The sequence below is a fragment of the Nyctereutes procyonoides genome, unplaced genomic scaffold (assembly GCF_905146905.1).
Source record: "Nyctereutes procyonoides isolate TBG_1078 unplaced genomic scaffold, NYPRO_anot_genome, whole genome shotgun sequence".
NCBI classification, from domain to species: domain Eukaryota; kingdom Metazoa; phylum Chordata; class Mammalia; order Carnivora; family Canidae; genus Nyctereutes; species Nyctereutes procyonoides.
This window is the reverse complement of record NW_026575131.1, coordinates 41,539,742-41,565,602: the sequence shown is the minus strand read 5'-3', so window position 1 is coordinate 41,565,602 and position 25,861 is coordinate 41,539,742. Positions and strand designations below refer to the sequence as shown.

At 40.6% G+C, this 25,861-nt stretch overlaps 1 protein-coding gene and 1 pseudogene across 1 annotated transcript in view; one reads left to right on the top strand and one right to left on the bottom strand.

Moving 5' to 3' along the window:
• Positions 1–19,495, bottom strand: part of SCAP (SREBF chaperone) — a 67,127-nt gene extending 47,632 nt beyond the window's left edge. Inside the window, exon 1 of the mRNA XM_055344217.1 lies at positions 19,411–19,495. The gene's annotated coding sequence lies outside the window, so the exon portion shown is untranslated. The remainder of the gene's footprint in view (positions 1–19,410) is intronic.
• LOC129522656 (U6 spliceosomal RNA) lies at positions 10,841–10,938 on the top strand (annotated as a pseudogene).
• Positions 19,496–25,861: the final 6,366 nt, after the last annotated feature.

The following is a 25,861-nucleotide window of genomic DNA, read 5'->3' as shown; positions in this document are numbered from 1 at the left end:
GCCACTGCCTGGAACCAGTGCAGTGGCTACATTCCCTACCTAATTTGCTTACATCAAGCTCCTTCCTACCACTCACCTCCCTGCACTCAAGTGGAACTGCCCTTCCCAGCCATACTTGCCTCAGTCCCAATCTGGGGAGAGGAAGGCACCCTCCCCTGGAAGACTGGCCCAAACTCCTGCCCATACCGTGTCTCCCAATCCAGAAGCTTTTTGTTTTTTAATATTTTATTTACTTATTTGACAGAGTAGGTTAACATATGAACACACACAGGCAGGGGGAGCAGAAGAGGAAGAAGTAGGCTCCCCATTGAGTAGGGAGCCCAATGCAGGGCTCGATCCCAGGACGCTGGGATCATGACCTGAGGCAAAGAAAGACTCTTAACCAACTGAGCCACCTAGGTACACTCCAACCGAGGAGTTTTGTGAGGCCTCAGTTCCAGTGGCAGCAGCAACAGGTCTCATTTCACAAGCAGGCCAGAGCACACCAAGTCAAAACATGCCACACTCAGGCCAGGGACCAAACACTACCCCACAACAGGCAAAGAAAGCCTAAGCAGACAACTGTCCTGAAGGATAAAGTGGCCAGAATACAAGAGTAGAGCACACACAGCTCACACTGGAGACAGTCCCAAAAGTACCATGCCCTGGAATCAGGGGACACTACACTGCAGGGGACTACATGATCTCCTCTTCATAAAGCCATTACCCTCAAAAACAGGAGATGTTCCTGACTTCCCAACACAGAGAAACAGGCACAAAGACTTAGACAAAATGAGAAAACAGAGGAATTTGTCTTAGATGAAAAAAGAAGACAAGATCACGATCGGAGACCTGAGTGAAACAAATATAAGTAACATGCCTGATGCAGAATTTAAAGCAATTATCAAAAAATAAATAAATAAAGCAATTATCATGGGGCACCTAGCTGGGTCAGTTGGTAGAGCACACCATGCTTGATCTCAGTGCCATTAGTTCAAGCCCCATACTGGGTGTAAAACTTACTTAAAAAAAAAAATACAAACCTAAAGCAATGATCATAAGATCACTGGACTTAAGAGCAGAGGGCATCAGTAAAACCATTAACACAGTGCTAGGGAATAACATAGCAGAGATAAAGGGCTCAATAAACACAATGAGAAACACACCTGATGGAATGAACAGCAGGCTGCAAGAAGCAGAGAAACAAAGTAATGACTTAGAAGACAGAATAATGGAAAGTAATCAAGCTTAACAAAAGAGAGAAAAAAGAATTATGCAAAATAAGAACAGACTTAGGAAACTCAGTGACTCCATCAATAACATCTGTATTACAGGAGTCCCAGAAAAAGGAGAGAGAGAAAAGGGGGCAGAGAATTTATATGAAGAAATAACAGCTGAAAATGTCACTAATCTGGAAAGAAAACAAACATCCAGATCCAAGAGAAACAGAGAACCCCTCAACAAAATCAACAAAAGCAGATTCACATCAACACATATTGTAATTAAAATGGCAAAATAAGGATGCCTGGGTGGCTCAGTGGTTGAGCATCTGCCTTTGGCTCAGGGCGTGACCCCCAAGTTCCGGGATCAAGTCCCACATTGGCCTTCCTGCATGGAGCCTGCTTCTCCCTCTGCCTATGTCTCTGCCTCTCTCTCTATCATGAATAAATAAAATCTTTAATAAATAAACAAATAATGAAATGGCAAAATACAGTGGTAAAGAAAAATTATTAAAAGCAGCAAGACAAAAAAAGACAGTTACATACAGAAGAAACACCATAAGCCTATCAGTGGATTTTTCATCAGAAATTTTCCAAGCCAGAAAGGAGTGGCAAGATTCACTCAAAGTGCTGAATGTGGAGCACCTGGGTGGCTCAGTGGTTGAGCATCTGCCTTTGGCTCAGGTCATGATCCTGGGATCGAGTCCCGCATCAGGCTCCCCGTGGGGAACCTGCTTCTCCCTCTGCCAATGTTTCTGCCTCTCTCTGTGTGTCTATCATAAATAAATCAATTAATTAAAAAGCCTTTAAAAAAAAAGTGCTGAATGGGAAAAACCTGCAGCCAATAACACTCTGTCCAGGAAGGTTATCATTTAGAAGAGAAGGAGAAATAGAGAGTTTCCTATACAAACAAAAACTAAAGGAGTTCATGACCACTAAACTAGCCCTGCAAGAAATATTAAAGAGGACTCTTTGAATAGAAAGAAAAGACCAAAATCAACAGCATGAAGGTAGGAAGTACAAAAACAATAAAAAGAAATATTTCTGTAAAAAAAAAAAAAAAAGCTAAGGAACACAAAATAAAAGGATGTAAAATATGACATTATATACCTAAAACATGGGGAGGTGTAAAGAATGGGTTCAAACTTAAATGACCATCAACTTAATATAAACTGCTAAATTCAGAAAATATACACAAACTTAATGGTAACCACAAAAAAAAAAAAAAAACACTAATAAACATGAAAAGAGCCTTTTCCCTGTCAGAACAACACAAGGATGTCCACTCTCACCACTTTTATTCGACAGTATTAAGTCGTAGTCATAACAGACAACAAAAAATAATAAAAAGCATCCAAATCATCAAAGAAGTCAAACTTTCACTATTTCTAGATAACATGATACTGTATACAGAAAACCCAAATGACCACACCCCAAAACTGCTAGAACTAATAAATGAATTCAGTAAAGTTGCAGGATACAAATTCAATGTACAGAAATCTGTTGCACTTCTATACACCAGTAATAATAAACCAGAATGAGAAATTAAGAAAACAATCCAATTTATAATTGCACCCAAAATAATAAGATACCTAGGAATAAACCTAATCAAAAAGGTGAAAGACCTGTACTCTAAGAACTGTAAAACACCAGGGAAATTGAAGATGACACAAAGAAATGGAAAAACATTCTATGCTCATGGATTGGAAAAAAATATTGTTAAAGTGTCTAAACTATCCAAAGCAATCTACACATTTAATGTAATCCTATCAAAATACCAACAGCATTTTTCACAGAGCTATAACAAACAATCCTAAAATTTGTATGGAGGGATGCTTGGGTGGCTCAGTGGTTGAGTGTCTGCCTTCGGCCCAGGGCATGATCTCAGGGCCCCGGGATCGAGTCCCACATGGGGCTCCCTGCTCCTCCCTCTGCCTGTGTCTCTGTCTTTCTTTGTGTGTCTCTCATGAATAAATAAATAAAATCTTAAAAAAAAATTCGTATGGAAATACAAAAGACCCCAAATAGCCAAAGCAATCTTAAAAATGAAAAGCAAATCTGAAGACATCACAATTCCAGATTTCAGGTTATATCACAAAGCTGTAGTAATCAAAATTTGTATGGTACTGGCACAAAAACAAACACATAGATCAATGGAACAGAATAGAAAAATCCAGAAATAAAACCACAATTATATGGTCACTTAATTGTTGATAAAGCAGGAAAGGATATCCAATGGGGAAAAAGGACAGTCTCTTCAACAAATTGGTGTTGTGAAACTGGACAGCTACATGCAAAAGAATGAAACTGGACCACTTTCTTATACCATACACAAAAATATATTAAAAATTAATTAAAGGCCTACATGTGAGACCTAAAACCATAAAAATCTTAGAAAAGAACACAGGCAATAATAACTTCTCTGACATCAGCTATAGCAATTTCTTTCTAGATAGGTCCCCTGAGGCAAGGGAAACAAAAGCAAAACTATAAACTACTGAGAAGACATCAAAATAAAAAGCTTCTACAAGTAAAGGAAACAATCAATAAAACTAAACAGCAACCTAAAGAATGGGAAAAGATATTTGCAAATAACATATCCTTTAAAGGGTTAGGGTTAGTATCCAAAATATATTTACTTATAAAACCATGAAATGCCTGGTGTCTCAGTGGTTGAGCATCTGCCTTTGGCTCAGATCATGATCCTGGGGTCCTAGGACTGAGTCCCACCTCAGGCTCCCCTATGGGGAACCTGCCTTTTTTTTTTTTTTTAAGATTTTATTTTATTTACTTATTCATGAGATACAGAGAGAGAAGTAGAAACAAAGGCAGAGGGAGAAGCAGGCTCCATGCAGGGAGCCCAATATGGGACTTGGGCTAAAATCTTTAAAACAAACAAAAAGGAACTTATAAAACCCAACACCCAAAAACAATCCAATTTAAAAATGGGCAAGAGACATGAACAGACATTTCTCCAAAGAAGACATAGAGATGGCCAACAGACACATGAAATGATGCTCAACATCACTCACTCTCAGGGAAATGCAAATCAAAAATACAATAAGATACCACCTCACACCTGTCGGAATAGCTAAAATAAAACACACACACACAAAAAAACGGGTTGGTGAGTACGTGGAGAAAAAGGAAGCCTTGTGTACTGTTTGTGAGAATGCAAACTGGTGCAGCCACTGTGGAAAACAGTATGGCGGTTCCTCAAAAATTTAAAAATAGAACTACTCGATGATCCAGCAATCACACTACGGAGTATTTACCCAAAAATTACAAAAACATTAATTCAAAGGAATATATGTACCTCTATTTTTATAGCAGCATTATTTATAATTGCCAAGATGTGAAAGCAGCCCAAGTGTCTACTGAAAGATGAATGGATAAAGATGATGTGGTATATACATGCAATGTAAAACTATTCAGTCATAAAAAAGAATTGCCATTTGCAATAACATGGATGGAGCTAGAGAGTATAATGCTAAGTGAAATAAGTCTGAGAAAGACAAATACCATAAGATGTCACTCAAAGGTGGAATTTAAAAAACAAAGGAGCAAAGGGGTAAAAAAGAGAGAGACAAACCAAGAAACAGACTCTTAATTATAGAGGACAAACTGATGGTTACTAGAGGGGAGAGGGTTGGGGGAATGGATGATACAGGTGATGTGGATTAAGGAATACACTTGTCATGATGACTACTGAGTGATTCAAATAAATACTTAAAAACCGCACAAAGCGTTGCAAGAAAAAAACTGCCAACCAAGAATACATTACCCAGCAAAGTTGTCCTTCAGAAATGAAGGAGAGATAAAGACTTTTGTGGATAAACAAAAGCTTAGAGTTCATCACCACTAGAACTGCTTTATAAGAAATGCTGAAAGGAGTTCTTCAAGCTGACATGAAAGGACAATAATTAATATTGTGAAAATATACACTGGGTAAAGGCCAAGTATACAGTCAAATTCAGAATATTCTAATACTGTAATATGGCGTGTTAATTACTTAACTCTAGTATAAAGGTTAAGAGACAAAACTACTAAAAATAACTACAGCTACAATAATTTGTTAATAGCTACAAAGAAAACAAAAGTAGTCAACAGGTACATGAAAAGGTGCTCAATATCCCTAATCATCAGGGAAATGAGATCAAAACTACCTCACACCTGCTGGGATGTCTTTTATTTAAAAAGACAACACGGGGGCACCTGGGTGGCTCAGTTGGTGAAGTGTCTTTGATTTCAGCTCATGTCATGATCCCAAGGTTGTGAGCCCCATGCTGGGCTCATACACTGGACATAGAGCCCACTTTAAAATAAAATAAAAAGATAAAAAGACAACAGATAACACGTGTCAGGAAAAGATGTGGAGAAAAGAGAATCCTTGTACACTGTTAGTACAAATGTAAATTGGTATGGTCATTATGGAAAACAGTATTAAAGTTCCTCAAAAACTTAAAAACCAAACTATCTTATAATCTAGCAATCCTACTTCTGGGTATATATCCAAAGGAAACAAAACCATTATATTGAAGAGCTACGTGCATCCCCATGTTCATGAGCATTATTCACAATAGCCAAGATACAGAAACAATTGTCTTTGAACAGATAAATGGATAAAGATGATGTGGTGTATATATACAGTGGAATACTATTCAGCCATAAGAAGGAAATCCTGCCATTTACATTATATATACCTACATATAGATAGATACAGACTCCATATATCCTTCTCAACCCCAAAGCCAAAATCAAGCCAATTGGGAACACATTAGAATAATTCCCATCAAAGTAAAAGGCAAAACAAGCCTACGCATTTCACCATCACCATTTACTACTGTCGTGGACGTACTAGTGATCACAATTAGGTGACAAAGACAATAGAGGTATGCAACTGGAAAAGAAAAAGTAAATGACCATTATTTGTAGATGACAATATTATATACCTAGAGAATCAACTAAAAACCTTTACTGTTTTACAATCAGATATGGTAGTGAAAACTAATATACAGAAATCCATGCCTTCACATACATCATCAATAGGTAGAAGATAAAATGCTTCAACACTAAAAATAAAACAAAAGACCTGAGAATAAACTTAACAAGAAATGTCAAGAAATCTCTCAAAGAGATTTCATTGGGATGAAAGAAGGCTCAAGCAAAGAGGAAAGCATACAATCTTAGTGGGGAAGACTCATCACCTAAATATCACTCTTCCTACATTAATCTAAAAATGGAATGCAGCGCCAATAAAAAAGGATTTTTTTTAAACAGGCAAATTTATCTTAAGGTTCATATAGAAAAACAAACATAGCCAGGAAAGTTCTAAAATTAAAGGTAATGAATGATAATTAACTTTACCAAATATCAAAACATGATCTAAAGCCAGAGAGAAACAACGTATACCCAAACATAAATACACAGAAAAATGTATAGAACAGAAAGTCCGGGGATCCCTGGGTGGCGCAGTGGTTTGGCGCCTGCCTTTGGCCCAGGGCGCGATCCTGGAGACCCGGGATCGAATCCCATGTCGGGCTCCCGGTGCGTGGAGCCTGCTTCTCCCTCTGCCTGTGTCTCTGCCTCTCTCTCTCTCTCTCTCTCTCTCTCTCTCTGTGACTATCATAAATAAATAAATAAATAAAATATTTAAAAAAATAAAAAAAAAAAAAGAACAGAAAGTCCGGAAATAGACCCAAATGTATATGATACGTGGCAAAATATATCACATTTAGTAAAGAACATTTGAACAAGTGGGAGGAAAGATGAATTGCTCATTACAAGGTGTCCCAGCAAATGTGTGGCCATTTGGGAAAAATTAATTTGTACCTATACTTCTTACCAAAATAAATCCCAAATGGATGAAAAATATAAAGGTGAATAATTAAAACTTAAAAGCACTTTAAGAAACCACAGGATAATTTTTCATATTCTTCTACTAGGGAAGATCTGTCTAGGTATGATAAAGAATCCAGAACATGACCCAATAAAGAATCTTTTTTTTTCCAATGACATCCTAAATAAAGAGAAATAACAATCTGAAAAAATACAACTGCAATTTATATCACCAACAAAGTGCTACGTTTCTTCATATATAAACAATTTTTACAAAATCAATGTTAAAAACACCAAAGCCTCAGAAAAATGGGCAAAGAAAATGGAAATGCTTCTTCAACCTTATAGCAACAGGAGAGCTACAAATTAAAAGAATATAAGTGTTCACTCTATTACTCTTTTTTCTATAGGGCAAACTAAGTTTTGGAAGAAAAATACACACAAAGAAATACTTTTTTTTTTTTTTTACCTGTCAGAGTTCAAACTGTGTACTATCACAGTATTGGTGAGGCTGTGGATATACAGTCACTGCCACATACAGTTAAGCCTATTGGAGAAAGCCTATTTGGAGGTTTATCTTTTGTATTACAAAAGTACATACTCACCAACCCAGCAGTCCTGCCTCTGGTAAGTGACCAGACAGATGTACTTGCCTATGCATTAAATGATGCATATAGAAGGTTACTGAGTGTTTCTGCACTAGCAAAATTTACAACACCTTATATTTCTATCAGTAGTGCTTTTTCTAAATAAAGGTAAATCCTGACAATGGAATATTATGCAGTTGTGAAAGACAATGAGAAAGCGCTTATGTATGGATAATGAACTATCACAGAGAAAAAAGCAAAGGATATAGTGTGCTACTTTCACGTAAAAGAAAAGAGCTCTCTTGTGTGTTTGTATTATGCAAAGAACACCTGTGAACAGATACTTGAGAACTGGTAACACTGGCTGCCCCTGGGGAGAGGATGTGGTGGCCAGGGGCAAGATAGAAGGAAACTTTCTTGTGTATACTCTGTTGTTCCCTTTTAATTCTATGCCATGTGAATCTATTACTGCACTGAAAAGCCAAAATTAAAAATAATGAACGCTTCCCTGTGGAAGCAACAGCCTTCTTCTCTGAGCTTCTGTAACTGTGTATTTCAATCATGCCTGTGTTCATTCAGACTCTTTCGGCCTCCTCTGATTGATTGTGGTTTCTTTGAGGAAAAGGTCACTGTTGAATCACCTTTGTATTCCCTAGAGCACCCAGCACCTCATTTGGTGCCAAGTGGAAAGTAACTGCTGGTCTGTTCACTGTACTAAACCAGTCCACTGGTACAAACAGTTCATCCTTGGAGGAAAGAAGATTTTTCTGAAAGTTGTTTTGTAAAATGGACCAATGATTAGAACAGGAAATTCTGCTTCTGTGAGCATCAAAATTAGCCAAATAAGCCAGAAGAATGCTCAGCAGAACAAGTTAAAAGTACTGAATAGAAGGATGCCTGGGTGGTTCAGTGGTTGGGCGCCTGCCTTCGGCTCAGGTCATGATCCCGAGATCAAGTCCCACATCCAGCTTCCTTAAGGAGCCTGCTTCTCCCTCTGCCTATATCTCTGCCCCTCTCTCTCAGTCTGTGTCTCTCATGAATCAATAAATAAAATCTTAAAAAAAAAAAAAAAAGTACTGAAAAGAGAAAGAAGTTTCAGTTCATGAGTAAAAGCTGATTCCAGAGAATGTGAAACCTGAAAACACATATATTCAAGAGAATGATTACTGCCACATTTAGAATAACCTTTCAGATGACACAGCAAAACCCAGATTGAAGGGAAGACAAAATTATATTAACTGGTTGTAATGACCATCACAGATAACCACGTACATGATGCCAACCCTCTTTACAATTGGACATCAACAAATATATTAAATATTTTCTTCCACAATGCCAGCTACCTACATTCTTATTCCCTCTTGACCTGGTTAGAAATGACTAACAAAGAGACTGAACTGACCCCTGCTAAGAATATGGGCAAAGAATTTGTTTTAAAGCTAGAAACAGGGGCGCCTGGGTGGCTCGTCAGTTAAGCATCCAACTCTCTATTTCAGCTCAGGTTATGAGGGAAAGAACTGCAAAGAGAGCCAAAAGGTGAAGTTCACCTGTTGCTCTTCTCCTTGACACAATCTTGTCAACAAACAGTGCTGGGAAAACTGAACAGCCACTATGCAAGAGTTAAGTTGGACCCTTACATCACGTACAAAAATGTGAAATGCATCAAAGACCTAATCAAAGAGCAAAAACTGGGATCCCTGGGTGGCGCAGCAGTTTGGCGCCTGCCTTTGGCCCAGGGCACGATCCTGGAGACCCGGGATCGAGTCCCACGTCAGGCTCCCGGTGAATGGAGCCTGCTTCTCCCTTGCCTATGTCTCTGCCTCTCTCTCTCTCTCTCTCTCTCTCTCTCTGTGACTATCATAAATTAAAAAAAAATTTTAAAAAAGAGCAAAAACTATAAAACTCTTGAAAGAAAGTAGAGTAAAAGTTTCATAACATTGGATTTGGTAGGATTTCTTGGATATGACATCAAAAGCATAGGTCAAAAAAAATGACCTCAAAAATTAATATTTTTGGTGCAAAACAAAGGAAACTATCAACTGAGTGAAAAGACAACCCAGAGAATGGGAAAAAGTATTTCCAAATCACATATAATAAGCAATGAATATCCAGAATGTATAAAGAACTTTCATAAGTTGGCAACAAAAAAACAAACAACCCTATTCAAAACTGGGCAAAGGATTTGAACAGGCATTTCTCTAGATATACAGATGGCCAATAGGCAGATGAAAAAATGCCCAACATCACTAATCATTAGGGAAATGAAAATTAAAGCCATAAGAAGATACCACTTCACATCTACTATGATGGCTCTTATTAAAAAATAATTTATTTTTATTTTATTTATTTATTTATTTATTTATTTATTTATTTATTTATTTATGATAGTCACACACAAAGAGAGAGAGAAAGAGAGGCAGAGACATAGGCAGAGGGAGAAGCAGGCTCCATGCACCCGGAGCCCAACGTGGGATTCGATCCCAGGTCTCCAGGATCGCGCCCTGGGCCAAAGGCAGGCGCCAAACCGCTGCGCCACCCAGGGATCCCTAAAAAATAATTTAAAAAATGCAAATAGGAAATGAGTGTTGGTAAGGATGTGGAGCAACTGGGAACTCTTATACATTACTGGTAGACTATGAAATGGGGCAGCCGCTGTGGGAAACAGTTTGGCAGCTCCTCAAAAAGTGAAACACAGAATTACCAAATGGTCCAGCAATTCCTCCCCTGGGTACATATCCATAGAACTGAAAGTAGGGATTTGAACAGATATCCATACATTCATGTTTATAACAGCCTTAGTCATAATAGGCAAGAGGTAGAAACACCCAAAATGTTCAGTGACAGATGAAAAGATAAATAAAATGTAAATAGACTTACTATAGAATATTATTTGGCCTGAAAAAGCAATGAAATTCTGATACATGCTTCAACATGACCACTGAAAACACTATATTAAGTGAAATAAGTGACATACAAAAGGACAAATACAACATGATTCCACTCATGTGAGGGACCTAGAATGGGCAAAAGCAGAGACAGAAAGAAAAATAGTGGTTGCTAGGGCCTAGGGTGAGGGGAGAATCAGAACTTGTTTAACGAGTAGAGTTTCTGTTTGGAATAATGAAAAAGTTCTAGAAACAGACAGTGGTGATGGTTGTACAACACTGTGAATACATCTGATGCCAATGAATGGTACACCTAAAAATGGTTAAAATGGTGCTCACTTAAGGAGCACATATAGTAATATATGAACAATACATCCTTGGCCCCTGTGCAAGGATGACACACAAATTTGTGAAGCATTCCATATATATATATATATATATATATATATATATACTTTAATTGTTAAAATGGTAAATTTTGTTATGTATATTTTAACACACAAAAAAAAAAAACCAAAAAACAACAACAACAAAAAAAAAACCTCAAATAACTTAGAAAGAAAAAAAGGGGCAGCCAGGGTGGCTCAGAGGTTTAGCACTGCCTTCAGCCCAGGGCGTAATCCTGGAGACCCGGGATCGAGTCCCATGTCAGGCTCCCTGCATGGAGCCTAATTCTCCCTCTGCCTATGTCTCTGCCTCTCTCTCTCTCTGTGTGTCTCTCATGAATAAATAAAATAAAAAGAAAAACATAAAAAGAGGAAGAGAGGAGAATACAGATGAAGCAAGAATGCCCTGAGTTGAGTAAATGACAGATATAACTAAGTTATAGGCACACAAAGGCTCATGCTTTCTGCTTTTGTATATATCTGAATTTTACCATAATGAACATTAATAAACAAAGTCCTTCAGAATGAATTCTTACAAAACCTTTTAAGAATTTATCCCCTTACAAAATTTAGCAAGATTAAATATGTAAGGTTCAAAGATCTGGGGTCCTTGGCTGGCTCAGTTGGAAGAGCATGTGATTCTTAATCTGAGGGTTCTGTTGTGAGTTTGAGCCCCACACTGGGTATAGAGATTATTTAAAAATTTTTTTAAAAAAGGGGCAGCCCGGGTGGCTCAGCGGTTTAGTGCCACCTTCAGCCCAGGGCCTGATCCTGGAGAGCCAGGATCGAGTCCCACATGGGGCTCCCTGCATGGAGCCTGCTTCTCCTTCTGCCTGTCTCTCTCTCTCTCTCTTTCACTGTCTCTCATGAATAAATAAATAAAATCTTTAAAAAAAATTTTTAAAGGTTAAGAAAATGTTCAAAGACCTAAACTTAAGACCAAAAACTATAAAATTCTTAAAAGAAAACAGGGGGAGCCTGGGTGGCTCAGTTGGTTAGGCATCTGCCTTTGGCTCGGGTCATGCATGATCCTGGGGTCCAGGGACCCTGGGATCAAGGCCCACATCAGGCTCCCTGCTCAGTGGGGAGCCTGCTTTTTCCTCTGCTCCTCCCCGCTGCTTGTGATCTCTCTCTCATGCTTTTTCTTGCAAATAAAATAAAATCTTTAAAAAAAAAAAAAAAAAAGAAAGAAAGGGCAGCCCTGGGGCACAGCAGTTTAGCACTGCCTTCGGCCCGGGGTGTGATCCTGGAGACCCGGGATCGAGTCCCACATTGGGCTCCCTGCATGGAGCCTGCTTCTTCCTCTGCCTGTGTCTCTGCCCCTCTCTCTCTCTGTCTCTATGAATAAATAAATTAAAAATCTTTTAAAAAAATTCTAAAAAAAAAAAAGAGGAAAGAAAGAAAGAAAGAAAAGAAAACACAGGGCAGGGGGCGCTTGCCTGGCTCAGTAGGAATAGCATGTGAGTCTTGATCGTGAGCAGGGTCATGAGTTCAAGCCCTCCACTGGGTGCAGAAATTACTTAAAAAAAAAAAAAAGGGGCAGGGCAACCCCGGTGGCTCAGCAGTTTAGTGCCGCCTACAGCCTAGGGCGTGATCCTGGAGACCCAGGATCAAGTCCCACATCAGGCTCCCTGCATGGAGCCTGCTTCTCCCTCTGCCTGTGTCTCTGCCTCTCTCTCTCTCTCTCACTGTGTCTTTCATGAATGAATGAATGAATAAATAAATAAATATTTTTAAAGAAGAAAAAAACAAACTGGTTTCATAAAAAATTTTAAATTGTGTGCATCAAAAGATATAATCAACAGAATAAAAAGGCAGCACACAGAAAATATTTACAAATCAGGTATCTGATAAAGAGACTACTATCCAGCATACATAGAGAACTCCTAAAACTCAACAACAACAAAAAACAATCTGATGTAAAACTGGGCAAAAAACTTGAATAAACATTTCTCCAAAGATATACCAATGGCTAATAAGCACATGAAAAGATGCTCAATATCACTGACCATTAGGGAAATGCAAATCAAAACTACAATGAGATACCACCCCACACCCACTAGGATGGTTACCATCCAAAAACAAAATAAAAACAAAACAGAAAATAACAAGTATTGGCAAAGATGTGGAGAAATTGGAACCCTTGTGCATTGCTAGTGAGAATGTAAAATGGTACAGCCACTGTGGAAAGCAGTATGGTGGTGCTTCAAAAAATTAATCATAGAATTACTATATAATCAATTGCACTTATGTATGTATCCAAAACAGGAACTTGAACAAATATTCATACATCTATGTCCATAGCAGCATTATTCACAATAGCCAAAAGGTAGAAACAACCCAAATGTCCACCAATGGATAGATACATGAATAAACATAATGCAATACATAAATTTCACGGACTATTATTCAGCTTTAAAATGAAAGTAAATGCTAATACATGCTATGATACAGATGAACCATGAGGACATCATGCTAAATGAAACACGCCAGTCACAAAAAGACGAATACTGTATGATTCCACTCACATGAGGTACTTAGTGTAGACAAAAACATAGAGACAAGAAGTAGAATGGTGGTTGCCAGGGGCTGAGGGAAGGAGGGGATAGAGAGTTAGTGTTTAATGGGTAAGGAGTTTCAGTGTTGCAAGATGAAAAGAGAAATAGAGAAGAATGGGAATGAGAGCTGCACATTATGAATGTATTTAATACCACTCAACTGTACACTTAAAATGATTAAGATGGTAAGTTTTATGTATATTTACCACAGCAGAAAAATTAAACAACAATAACAAAGAATGAGTACACAGGAAGGGATGGGGGAAGACAGGGGGAGGAGAGATTCAAGTGTATCAGAAAAAAAAGGAAATAGGATGGGAACAAATATTTGGCTATAATATAATCACAGTAACATTCAGAACAGGGATGAAATGTGTTATATATTTTATGGTATAATCTAAAAAAGCAAAATAACTAGCCATTAAACAGAATATTAGTAGTCTTAACACAGAAAGCACAAGTCATAGAATTCTGAATATAAACCTGACTCTGAGCTCCCTAACAGTCAACACAAAGAGGGAAACATTATTGACATAGTTCATGTTATACGTTAGACAAAATCAAACCAGTGGCTTAGAAGAGGCACAGTCAGTTTTAAATTGTGTGCATCAAAAGATACAATCAACAGAATAAAAAGGCAGCACACAGAAAATTATTTACAAATCAGGTATCTGAAAAAAAAAAAACAAATCAGGTATCTGATAAAGAGACTACTATCCAGCATACATAGAGAACTCTTAAAACTCAACAGCAACAAAAAACAATCTGATGTAAAACTGGGCAAAAAAAGGAAATAGGGAACTTCACTTTCTTCACTCCAGGCACTGAACGTGAAGAAATTTCTAATTGGCCTCACAGACTTTCTTGGGGACTTCTCACATAGATCTCAATGCAAGCTGATGGGGCCATGCAAAGTCAGTTTATCAAAAAGCTGGAAAAGGGGCCAGAATTATGTTGCTTCCTAATGATCTGACTTCACCCAAAGACAAAATATGGCTTGCAATGTGTGCATTAAAACACCTTCCAGCACAGTCTGATGAATGTGCTTTCTCACAGATGAACTTAGGATTGGCATTTGGGAAGTGAAGAATTCAAGATTACCCTTCCTCTCTGACAAGAATATGATATGCAACATTCTCTGTTGTTTGCTAAAGGCAGGTCTTGATGTTTCCAGTAGTCACTGTGGCAGGGAGGACAAATTAGAATGCATGTCCAAACCCAACCAGGGCTCAGACTAGAAAGAAGGGACCTTCATGGAGATGAGGTGGCATCAAGAGCTGGTATGGAAGAAGGGCTGGGCAGGCCAGCTTGGGGAAGATCATGAAAGCAAGGGTATATGGAAGACTGTTGAAGAGAACCACAACTGAAGACTTGCTGAGTAACAGTATAGTCTTCTGAAAGGTACAACCCACAGCCAAACACAACAAGCTGTTCAAAGGATCAAGTTATTGGGGAACATAAAAAAAAAGAGATTTAAATTAAAAAAAAAAACAAAAATGTTGCAGAATAGTGTCTCTGTTCACACACAACGAAAAATAGACACAAAACAGTACCATCCCATTATAAAGAGAGAATGCTTGAGAACAAGAGAATGAGCAACAATGAAGCCTGCTAGTGGTCACCACTGGGATTACAGACAAAAACTGCACATGCACACCTGCCTATTTGTTGTTCTTCAAAAATTATTATTAAAAAAAATACTTCTAGCTTTTCAAGAAATTTATATAGTGTTACAGTCAAAAATATATAGCAATATAATTGTGAATGAAATCTCATTTATGACATCATCTAAAAATAAGAACTGTCTAAAAACAAGAGCCAGTTATGTACTTGGCAAAACTATACTATACAACTGACTGACGCTGATGGGAATCAGTGTGAAATACGTAAGCCCTGGCATCATGCTTTGGTTTTAGGTGCACATGTACAGAGACATGGCTCTCAAAGTATAGATCCATAGACCAGCAGCAGCACCTTGTTTGAAATTCAAATTCCAAGGCCTATCTCTAACCTACAGAGTGACTCTAGTGAAGTAGGATTAAAATGAGCCCTCCAGGTGATGCTGATTCACACTAAAGTCTGAGAACTTTCATACTTTCATTCATACTGAGAAAGTATGAATAAGGTCTCACCTATCTAGCTAAGGGAATATATTTCTTGCTCAAATCCCTTTCTGTTATTTTAACCTCAACTCCTGAACAAATACTAATAATCTATTCAATTGTGAAATAAGCTGGAAGATAATTTAAAGATGTTTTTTAAATTAGGTAGAATTCTGGATTTGCTTGTTTTGATATAATGTACCAACCACTGCAGTGGAGTGACCTGAAGAAAGCCAAACCTAGTTTGTAAGAAGTGGTAAAGAATCAACATATTTGGAATTTCAATATATCTAACTATATCTAAATATCATCTAAGATTTGCAAATACTCTAAAGTTGGCGAACAGCACAAATACTACTATTACAACTGCCACATTTACATTAACTATTTTAGTTTCTCTTGCTTCTGACATTAACAGGTTCAAAATATAAGAGGTTCAACAAAATTTTAATTTCTAAAGGGCTATATCAGTCACTATAGCTTCAAACTTAAGATTGCTGCTACATATGAGACATAAAGACCATAAAAATACCAGATCCTCTTTCATAAAATCATGACTGCAATTTTTGAAGTAACTTATAATTGGTTATTTTTGTTTGTTTTTTAAAGATTTTATTTATTCATGAGAGACACAGAGAGAGGAAGAGACCTAGAGGGAGAAGCAGGCTCAATGTGGGACTCAATCCCAAGACCCCAGGATCAGGACCTGAGCCAAAGGCAGAGGCTCAACCACTGAGCCACCCAGGTGCTCCTATAATTGGTTATTGATACGAAATCCCATTCTCCCTGATTATGTGGAATTACACTGAACTTCACTAAACTTCCAACTTAGCACAACTTACCTATCTGATACAAATACTAAATAAATATCAAGTAAATCAGTAGTTTCAAAATGTTATTTGATTTGAACCCCCAATAAGAATTTATGTATATATCCCAATATATGTATATTTGTATATGTTAAATATACTACTATAATAAATAGCATACATTATAAAATAACCTAATAAAAATTAAGTAAAGCTAAAATAAACATAAAGATCAGTTTTGATTTTTTTCCCCGAGACCTCCAAGCATCCTTGATGCACGCACACCCCACATCCTTGGACTCCTTCGACTCCCCTGAAAAGCTTACGTATGGCCCAGCAACCCTGCAAGCATTCTCGGACAGGGCAGCATCGCCAGCCACTCAAGTGGAAGCTATCAAATGCAGCAACCAAATTGCTGTCTCCTTCCTGCTGAGTTCCACACCTCTGACTTGGATCTTGTGATGCTGGCTTCTTCCCTTCACCCCATCACCTTCTGCTACCTCTCTCCTGCCAATGGGCAGTGGAGGACTGTGAGGCCAGCAGGTGCAAGAAGAGCATAAAAGCATGGACTGTTGTCAAGCAAACCTGGGTTTGTACCTGGGCTCTACCTCTAACTCAGCAGGTGACCCAGGGCAAGTCAGATAACATCTATAAAACTCATCATTAAAGGGGGGTGATAACAGTATCATTTCACCTGGTTACTATGATGATTAAATGAGATAAGCTATTATTAGAGTACCTAGCACAGTACCTACACAGCACAGGTGTTCAATAAATATTTTACTCACAATTACTACTTCAGGCAGCAGGGGGGGAAAAAAAGTCATCTGGACTTTGTTTCATCAGCCAATTCAGGAAGGAAGCAAGTTACAGTAGAAGCAGCTCTGGCAGTAGTTTGGCAGATCTGGTTTGAAGGCCTGATCCACCACTTATAAACTGGGTTACTCAGGAAACCCAAATTCTGTATAAGGGGCAGTCATCTCATCTGTTCAAATGGAAGTGACGACATAAGCCATATACAAAGTACCTGTCAGGGGATCCCTGGGTGGCTCAGCGGTTTAGTGCCTGCCTTCGGCCCAGGGTGTGATCCTGGAGACCCGGGATCAAGTCTGACATCGGGCTCCCTGCATGGAGCCTGCTTCTCCCTCTGCCTGTGTCTCTGCCTCTCTCTCTCTCTCCTTCTGCCTCTCATGAATAAATAAATAAAATATTTTAAAAAACAAACAAACAAACAAAAAAGTACCTGTGAGAGCCAATATAACTAACCTTGGTCACAGTAAATGGCTACCAATGGTGAGGGTAAACATACAGCACATAAACCTAAGTGTGATTCCAGAGTCCTCAGGACAGATTCATAAACATGACTAGATAACAAAGGAGTAAGCATCCGTAAAGACTGCCACCAAATGTTAATAAATGCATGAGTACTGACCCCATAGGCATGGTTTGCTTTTTGCAACTGGACAGTTTACTTGCTCACACATGACCTCGGACTATTCATCATCTTTCTGCTTTCATCTTCTAATCATAAACTAGGAGTAGATTTTTTACCTACCTCACAACAGTAAACTGTATGATGGGGATGGAGAAGGGGGCAAATCAAAGATTACAAAGCACATGGAGACCTCAGGAGAGGCACTGTTTTTGCACAATAGGAAAAGAGAGGTCTTAATCACCAGATTAGTTCAAAATAGATGAGAATTCTTTCAATCTATGACCAAAAAAATGAATATGAAGATACATTTACATATATTTTGTTTGTTTTACATCATACGCCTCGTGGGAATGCTGCAAATGTGTAAAACACCTAAGCCAAAACTATATCAACATGCACTTAAAAAGGTACAGGTCACAGGGGCCTGGGTGGCTCAGTCAGTTGAGTGGCTGACTCTTGATACCAGCTCAGGCCTTGATCTCAGGGTCATGAGTTCAAGCCCCCGATTGGGCTCCAAGCTGGGCGTGGAGCCTACTTGAAAAAAGAACAGATACACGTCAGATGGTAACCACTCTTATGATAAGCATAATATACTGAGAAGTTGAATCACAGCTGTACACCTGAAAATAATGTAACGTAACTATGCTCCAAAAAAAAATTTCTTTAAATGGCACCATTTAAAAAAAGATTAAAAAGGGTAAAGAAACAGCTGGTCAGTTAGGCAGCACTCGGGAACACAAACCAGACGTTCCCGATCCTGGCTCCAATCTTTAGCAGGATATCCTGAGACTGCAGCACACCAGTAAGACACGGTAGAGTCAGGCTTCCAAAGAGAAACACTACACTAGCATCACTAAGAAAACCTTTCCTAGGTCTTCTTCACGAGAACTGTTACAAAATCCCCGGAAAGACTATCATCACGGAGCCACAGACGGTGGGAAAGCAAGGAGCCCAACAGAGGGGCAGCTCCTGCCAGGGCCCCCGCAGGGACCCTCCGCCCCCTCCCGCCGACAGCATTTCCACCTGTGCAACTTTCTGCGCTTCCAATGGTCCAAGCTCCCTGCAACTGATGCCACCGTGACGTTATAATCCCGTATGATACACTGAGACAATAAACACGAGGCAACACAGTAAACACAGGCAACGTGAGCGAGCAAAGTTTGGGCTTGGGCAAAACACAAAACTAGAAGCCAAGCAAAACCCAGCAAAGCAGCTACGTGTTGCCTCAAAACCAGACACGGCCCCAGGGAGGCAGGAGTGGACAGCATGCTCTCCCCCGCACCGTGGAAACCCCGACGGCCCCAAAGCAGGTTCTAGAAGCGCCGGCTTCCCGGGCCCGGCGCGACCCCCTCCCCCGGGGCCAGGAGCTGGGTGGGGACGCGGGCGCGCGGGCGGGGGCGCGGCCCGGGTGGGGGTGGGGGTGGGGGCGGGGACGCGGCGGCCCGGCCCCCTCTCGCGGCTGCGGTCTCCTGGCCCGCACGGCTGCTGGACAGCGCCCACGCCCGCGCGCCCGTAGCCCCGGCGGCCCCCAGCCCCGACCTCCCGGGCCGCGCGGCCCGAGGCCCGAGCCCAGGCTGGCGGAAGGCGCTGTAGGGACACGCGCGGCGGTACCTGTGGCGGCAGCAAGCAGCTCCCGGGCGGCGGTGGCGGTGGCGGTGGCGGTGGCGGCGGCGGCGGCGGCGGTGGCGGCGGCCGCGGCGGCGGGGGCGGGGCGCGGCGTGCGCGCTCCCGGCCCGCGGCCCGGTGCGTGGTGCCCGCCCTCCTCTCCCCGCTGCCGGGCGCCCGCGCAGCTCTCCGCCCCTTCACCTCTCACCTCCTACCTTTCCCCTCCCGCCCTCACCGCCCCCCGCACGTGTTCCAGCGGTGCGCACATGCGTAGTCGAGCCCCGCCCGCGGCTCCCGCCCGCCCCCTGGCGGATGCCCGTCCCGCTCCCCGGAGGAAGGGAGAGCGACGGTCCCGGGCGGGGACTGGAGGGCGGCGGGGCGGGGCTTGAAGACGCGGCAAGGCCCTGAGGACCGCACCGGGATCCACAGCACTTCGCGGAGAAGTAGCAAGGACGTGCACAAGATGCCTAGGTCCCCGTTGAAAACAGCAAAAAATTAAAAGTGACAATACAGATAGATGCGCGACAAATACAGATGGGTCGATAAACCTTGTCCATAAAAGGAGTTTCCCCGCAGTCTTTTTAAAGGATAAGTTTTATGAATACTTAACTGATGTTGAAACTTGTGCTTCAAAGATGGTGCAAAGTGAGCTGTAAAGTACGATCTCATTTTTTATTGAAAGACATCCACGGAGAAGGTGGGGCTGGGTGCTGCGGCCGGTCTGGATGGCGGGCTTGGGGTGTTGTTTTCCATTCGCCGATGGGCATTTAACCGTTTTTACACGGCCCGTGTCAGAGCCGCGGCCGCTGAGCGTTTACTCTGTGCCGGGTGCCGAGCGGAGCACTCATCCGCGAGGAAGACTCCTTACTGCGTCCAACACAGGGGAACGGAGGAGGCTTCGCCCGCGCTGCGCACAGGTCCTGGCCCGCCCAGCGCCGGCCACCCCGGGATGCTGCCCGGGGCCCGCGCGGGGATCCCGATCGCATCCCTCTCGCCCTCGCGGGGCCGGGTCTCGAGTATACGGATCAGCCCCGCCCCCAACCCTGCTCAGCCCCACCTACCCCAGGGCAGACCCTAATCCTGCCCTCAGGGACAGCAGCTCCGCGATGGCTTAAGATTTAGATCTAGCATAATGCAAGGTTGGACTCAGGAGCGGCTCTTCTGCCAATGCAGCCCCCTGGCCCCTTCTAAGGTTTCTTCAGAGTCATACCCCCTCCTTCACACCCATTCATTTCCACCGGACTCAGGACCACCTGTCCAATGCCACCCACATTTTGCCTCCCTCCCTCCCCATCACACTATTGTCACAGGAAAATTAAACAAGAGTGGAGACAACTGACCTTGGTCTAAAGTGACGTTTACGATTTTGCTCTGTATTTGGGATTGGCTTCTGGTTTTATTTTTTAAAGATTTTATTTATTTATTCATGAGAGACAGAGAGAGGCAGACATAGGCAGAAGGAGAAGCAGGCTCCATGCAGGGAGCCCGACACGGGACTTGCTCCCCGGACTCCAGAATCACACCCTAGGCCGAAGGCAGGGTTAGGGTTAGGGTTAGGGCTAAACTGCTGAGCCATCCAGGGATCCCCTGGCTTCTGGTTTTAGATGGTAATTTGGAGAGGACAGCTGAGTGTAACTTGAGTAATATCATTACAGTTGATTATTCCCTGTTCCCTTTCTGTGAAGGGATCATACACACAGGCATGCCCATTGTCAAGTGACAGTGGTGCCTCCGGGCAGGGTGAGTGCACTTCCCTCTCTAGTGTCATCTTTGGTCACATGTCTTGCTTTGGCCAACAGAGAGTATGAGTGAACATGACTTGTACGGGCCTGGTAGAAGCTCTAAGAGCCATTGCTTGGGAGAATGAGGCTCTCATTCTCTCCCTTAGTAAAAAAAATAATAAAAAATAAAAAATAAATTGAATGGATAACTATTTCAGAAATAAATAGTACTAAAACTGGCACAACAAAGTTATAATATATACAGACCAATAACAAAGAAATATTTTTAAACTACCTCAAAAAACCACTTGACCTTGACCAATGCAAGTCCTAATCTGGGATAAAAAACACTAAGAATTTCAATGTATATAAAATATAGTGAATTCCTCAACATGGTTTATGAGGCATATATTGCTATTTTTTTTTTAGATTTTTTTATCTATTTGAGGGAGGAGGGGTAGGGGAAGAGGGGAGAGAATCCTTAAGGAGACTCCCTGCCAAGTGCAGAGTCTGACATGGGGCTTGAACCCAGGACTCTGAGATCATGACCTGAGCTGAAACCAAGAGTCAGATGTTCAACCAACTGAGCCATCCAGGTACCCCAAGGCATATGTTGTCCTAATGCTCAAGCAGCCAAGCTCAAAGAGATAAGCAAAAAACTACAGCTCATTTTTGCTTACAAATACAGATTGCATAATATCTCAATAATATTAATTTAAAAATCTTAGCAAGCCTAACATAAATAGCAGGTTATAGAAAATACAACAAATACCAGTAAGACAAGGCTATAAAAAGAATCCAGGGCTCGCACAGCAGAGAAATGCTCAAATCATCCACAGGAAAAATAGTGCCGATATTTCAATAAGGCTGAGAAAGTATAGAATTCACTAATAATTACTTATTAAACTATAAAAGGGGGGACAGGAGATTGAGGAGAATTTTTGTTTGTTAAGATTTTTATTCATTTATTTGAAAGAGAGAAAAAAATGAGCGGTGGAGAGGGGCAGAGGGAGAGAGAGAGAAGCAGACTTCCCAGGGAGTAAGAAGCCCAATACAACACTCCATCCCAGGACCCAGGGATCACGACCTGAGCTGAAGGCAGACACTTAACCGCCTGAGCCACCCAGGCCTAAAGAGCATTTCTTTTTCCTTTCCCTTTCCAAGGTTGTTTCACTGACTTGATAATTAATGTATTTTAAAATTAAGAATTACTCTAAAAAATGCTTCTTATTCCCTTAAAAACAGGAATGAAGACAGTAAATACCTTCACACCACTCTTAACAAATTTCAAAATGCTGACTAAAGTTATTCGGGGGTAAATAAACTATTGGAGCTACATCAAACTAAAAAAACTTTTGCATAGCAAAGAAAGTCATTAACAAAATGAAAACGCAACTGACCAAATAGAAGAAATTTGCAAATGATATGTGATAAGGGGTTAATACCTAAAATACATAAAAAGCTCCTGCAACTCAACACTGAAGAAAAAAAAAGTCCAATTAAAAAATGGGCAGTGGACCTTAAATAGACATTTTTCAAAGAAGACATCCAGATGACAACAGCCACATGAAAAGATGCTCACCATCACTCATCATCAGGGAAATGCGAATCAAAACCACAATGAGCTATCACTTCACACTTGTCAGAATGGCTAGAATCAAAAACACAAGAAATAACAAGTATTGGAGAAGATGTGGAGAAAAAAGGAATTCTCATGCACTATTGATGAGACGGTAAACTGGTACAGCTCCTGTGGAAGATATGGAGGTTCCTCAAAAAATTAAAAATAGAAATACTACATGACCAGTAATTCTACTTGTGGGTATTTACCCAAAGAAAACAATACCAATTTGAAAAGATAATGCACCCCTATGTTTATTGCAGCACTATTTACAACAGCTAAGATATGGAAGCAACTCAAGTATCCCATTAATAGATGAATGGATAAAGAGGATCACACACACTCATAGACACACACACACAGGAATATCACTCAGCTATAAAGAAGAATGAGCTGGGCACCTGGGTGGCTCAGTTGGTTAAGTGTCTGCCTTAGGCTCAGGTTGTGATCCCAGAGTCCTGGGATCAAGCCTCACAACAGGCTCCCTGCTTAGTGAAGAGTCACCTCCTCCCTCTCCTCCTGCCCCTATCCCCTGCTCATACTCTCTCTCAAATAAATAAAAACTTTAATAAAAGAGAGAGAGAACTGTTGCCATTGGTGACAACATGGATGGACCTAGAGGGTATTATACTAAGTGAAATAACTCAGAGAAAGACAAATAACATGATTTCACTTACGTATGGAATATAAAAACAAATAAAAAACAGAAAGATTCATAAATCCAGAGAAGGTGGTCCCTCGACAGCAGGGGGGTAGGAGGACAGGCAAAATCGGTGGAGGGGATCAAGAGGTACAAACTTTCAGGGATCCCTGGGTGGCGCAGTGGTTTGGTGCCTGCCTTTGGCCCAGGGCGCGATCCTGGAGACCCGGGATCGAATCCCACGTTGGGCTCCCAGTGCATGGAGCCTGCTTCTCCCTCTGCCTCTCTCTCTCTCTGTGTGTGACTATCATAAATAAATAAAAATTAAAAAAATTAAAAAAAAAACAAACTTTCAGTTATAAAATAAGTCACAGGGATGCAAAATACATCATAGGAAATATAGTCAATAATATTGTAATAACTTTGCATGGTGACAGATGAGAATTATCATTACTTGTACGGTGGTAAGCATTTCATAATGTATATAACTGTCGAATCACTATGTTGTACACCTGAAACTAGTAAGTCAAGGTGCCTGTGTGGCTTGGTCGGTTGGACATCTGCCTTCGGCTTGGATCATGATCCCACCGTCCTGGGATCAAGCCCTGCATCGGGCTCCCTGCTTAGTGGGAGTCTGTTTCTCCCTCTCCTTCCACCCCTCTGCTAGCTTGTGCTCTTTCTCTCTGTCAAATAAATAAATAAAACCTTAAAAAAAAATAAGTCAACTATACTTCAATAAAAAATTCTCCCTACTTAAAGGAAAATTAAGCAAGGTTGGCATATATTTGCAGATGTTAATATCTGAAAAAAGGAAAACAAGAAAAATATCTAAAAATTCAGAAACATCAATCGGAAAATTATAGAGTAGTTTAGAAAAACTATAGGATAAGTTATAAATTTTAAAAAGTCAACTACATCCCTATGTCAAAGACACCATAGAAAAATCCACAAAATCAGGTGCACCTGGGTGGCTCATTTGGTTAGGCATCCAGCTCTTAATTTCAGCTCAGGTCTTGATCTCAGGGTCATGGGTTCAAGCCCTGCATTGGGCTCCCTGTTGGCATAGAGCCTACTTAAAAAAAAAAAAAAAATTAAAAAGTTCCACAAAATCAGATCATTTATTTTCCGATAATAAAAAACATTTAATAAGAAGATATTGGGATGCCTCAGTGGTTCAGCATCTGCCTTCAGCTCAGGGTGTGATCCCGGACTTCTGGGATCAAGTCCCACATTGGGAGCCTGGCATGAAGCCTGCTTCTCCTCCCTCTGCCTATGTTTCTGCCTCTCTCTGTGTGTCTCTTGTGAATAGATTTTTAAAAATCTTTAAAAAAATTTTTTTAAAAGAGGGTATTAATTTCTCCACAAGTGTTTTTATTTTTATTTATTTATTTAAAAGATTTTATTTATTTATTTATTTATTTATTTATTTATTTATTTATTCATGAGAGACAGGCAGAGACACAGACAGAGGGAGAAGCAGGCTCCATGCAGGGAGCCCGATGTGGGACTTGATCCCGGGTTTCCAGGATCACACCCCAGGCTGCAGTCAGCGCTAAACTGCTGCGCTACAGGGGCTGCCCTCCACAAGTGTTTTTAAATAAAATTATACAACCACAATTTTTTAAATGAGAGGAAAAAATCCCTGAAGAACACTTTATAGAGCTTGACAACATGCTGGTGAAATTCATCTGGATAAATAAATGGCATGATACCCTTTTAATAAAGGCTCTTGAGAACAGACATATAGTAACTTTTCAATACCTACTAAAGACAAATTTCAGAAGAGCTCAATTTTAAGAACTCTACATATAAATAAACCCAAACTACATAACGAGAAAGGATCACTATTTTTCAGTAAATACTGCTGGGCTATTTAGTTATCACCACAGAGACAAATTACAACACTGTAGCAAATTCTAAATAAGTTAATTTAAAGCATATTTTAAAAATTATTTTAAACTAGAAAATAACAATAAACAGCACATTTTTTCCATTCAGGAAAACAAAAAAAACCTCTCTGAATCCTGAAAAACTAAGGTACCACCAGAAACAAAATAGGAACATTCCAAGGTCTTTTTTTCAAATAGTACTGCCTCCATAAATTCTTCCCCAATTCTCTGCTCCCTCAACAAAACAGTGATGGGAAAATAATCACTCTTTCCTGTGACCATCAGCATGTCAGCGCCCGTTAACTTGAGTTGTTTTTATGGCTCTCATCTTCTCCACTGTGTCACATCACTTAAGTGCCTGCTCTCTAGCCCCCATCAGAGCACAGTACGTGCCTTTAGGATTTTTATCTGATTAGTCCTTATATAAAACAAGCAGTCCACAAATATTTCTTGAACTAATGCATATTGGAGTAGAAAATAAATCTTCCTGAAAATATTTTTAAAAACCCAAATATAGGGGATCCCTGGGTGGCGCAGCGGTTTGGCGCCTGCCTTTGGCCCAGGGCGCGGTCCTGGAGACCCGGGA